The sequence below is a fragment of the Urtica dioica genome, chromosome 10 (assembly GCF_054948205.1).
Source record: "Urtica dioica subsp. dioica isolate 48M chromosome 10, U.dioica_male_clone48M_v1_H2, whole genome shotgun sequence".
NCBI classification, from domain to species: Eukaryota; Viridiplantae; Streptophyta; class Magnoliopsida; order Rosales; family Urticaceae; genus Urtica; species Urtica dioica.
The window spans coordinates 5,771,382-5,774,190 of NC_142765.1; positions in this window are offsets into that span (position 1 = coordinate 5,771,382).

A 2,809-nucleotide genomic window follows, 5' to 3' on the forward strand; every position below is an offset into this window, starting at 1 on the left:
TGGTCATTTTTCCTTCAATACAGGATTCACAAACAGGCAGAGTTCCCACTTGAAGGTGTTTCAACGGCCCAAGCCTTGAAAGCCTCTCTAGCCTCTTTATATTTATATGACCAAGTCTTAAGTGCCATAAATAAGTTTGTTCATCACTAGACAGTTTAATTTTCTTATTAGATGTGGGTTTAGCTACTTTAAACATTTCAGCATTAAATGAACATTTATTTTCAGGAGTTAATACATATAAACCATTATATAATAAGGCATCACATATTAATCTTCCATCTAAAGAAACACTCATAGTTTTCTCATTCACAGATAAAGAAAATTTTTGTTTAAGTAATTCAGAAACTGAAATTAGGTTTCTACAGAACCCAGGAATAAAATAAACTGAATCTAATATCAAATATTTATTTCCAAATCGGAGTCGAACTATTCCTAAAGCTTTAGCCGTGATGGACTCTCCGTTCCCCACTCTAAGCTATAGTTCGTCTCCCCTCAGTTCCTCCCACGAGTCAAACACCTGTAAGGTTGTACAAACATGATTAGTTGTCCCCTAATCAATTATCCAGGACGAGAGAGAATCTCCAGCATATAATGCTTCTAATACATGTAAGTGAGTGAACGATACATTACCTTTACACGACTCAGGGCTGATGTCATCATCATCAGGAATCACTATAAGTGATGGCCCTTCCATTACAAGAATATTCTCTAATGGTAAATCTTCTGGTGAAGGTGGACAAGGCTGTGGTGCCAAACTCGGTTGCACCTGATGGTAAGCATACTCTACCAAACCATCACGCCAAGAAAGAAGTTCGCTTTGAAACTTCGTCATTTTATAATCCGGGCCAAAACCACGAAAGTAAATGACAAAATCGGCGTATTCCTCGGCGAGTAAATTCAGAATGATTTCAACCCGAGTTGCCTCATCAATCTTTGTGCCCCGAAAGGCAGCTAGATTCATCCAATCCGACATGTTTCTCACATAGAGAACTGCGCATTCACCAGACTTCATTTTGTTATCCATAATATACTTCAAGAGATCATAATTCGAAGTCATGCTGAAATTAATAAAATACAAGTACATAAATTACTAATGAAAAGAAAAAAGATTCATCATATAAATTTAGGAAATAAAAAACATAATGCATAAGCACGGGGAAAAATACTAAAGATATTAAAAGACCCAGTTTTTTATATTCTAAGGTAATTCGACTAATAGTCACAGTCCGTTTCACTCTGGTGACGTAACGGAGTGCACCTAGTGAAAATGAGAACCATCTCAGATTAGTGAACAATCACAGTACATGTACCTTCATAACTATGCTCACTAACTACCATTTTAATAGGAATCGTTGGCCACATGAGCAACCACCGGTTGGTTCATGCATGAGTCGACCCAACATTTCAGTGAAAGAAATCTAGCCCATACGCACTAGCGTAACTAGTACACGCAGGGATCAACCCTCCCACCTATCGTCAGAGACACAACCTTGGTATTGGAATCAGAAAAGCCCTTCCGAATGGAACTGACCACCATGTTTAGAAAACCGCCGGTCACGAGGGGATCTTTCATCCTCACGGTGTTGTGTCAATGTTGGAGGCCTAAGACTCAATATACTTTTAGTATTTTGATTTCCTATCATTAACTTTAATCTAGGTGATACACTCGTGTTTACTAAATCATATTAAAAGCTCGAGTGATTCTAAGCTACCCTTAAAAACAATAAGTTTCGATATAGCTTAGTCATTAGGAAATTGTGACATTCTAGTCTTGATTATCCTAATAGTATTCCTTCACGGAAAAGCTCCCAGTAGAGAAGGTGAGACACTAGGTCTTCTTAAATACCTCTCAGCTTAGCCTCTTATCGGCTTGGTGACAAAGCTCTCCGATCCGTTCAACTCATTCATTATTTAACTATCCTAATCTAATTAGACAATTTTAATGAATGAAAGCTCATGACAACCATAAACATACGATACACGATCTAAGTTATAGCATACAAGCATGGCAAAGCAATTAAATAAATAAGCATAGCAAGCATGGTTTGATTTGTGTTGATCGTATCCTAATTGACTCTTTTAAAAATAAATCAAGATGAGCCCAATCATATTGACCCATGGATTCAATTAGGTCCATTCTTATGTCCTATAGAAAAATAAATCAATATCAAATTATTTAATTTTTCTAAGTTTTTTTTTTTTATGAGTGGGCCCGTGGGCCCACTAGGGTTTCCGGACTGAGGTCCGGACGAATCCTCTAATCTTGACCTAGGTCAAGTTTAGACTTGAGGCTGCACTGGACCGCCGCCGCCACGAGGACGCGGCCTTGCAAGAAGAGGATGGCCGAAACTTGTCACAAAAATTTTGTGACAAGTTTTCTTTTGGCGTAGTCGTTAAGGCTTTCTTCGTCCGTCATGCTTCTTCGTTGTATGTCCGTCTCATATCTCGCCGATCGTCGTGATCAAGAATGTCGCTCGTCGGATTACAACAACAATAATAATAATAAAAGATTTACAAAAAACCTATACCCTTTGAATTTCGGGTGTACAAAAAATCTAGAAAAGCGAGAATCAAAAAATCTACGATCAACCACAAATCACAATTCACATAATCATATATTGAATTGCATGAACTTCATACCAAAATATAAATTCATTCAAACCATGTTAAATTTAATCACATGAACGAATCAATTAATTAAGTAAATCGACTAGCTCTGATACCACTTGTCGGGGATGATTCCCCCCATATAACCATATAAATGCGGAAAAGTAATTAATTACGCTAATCATGAGCTAATTAATTCAAT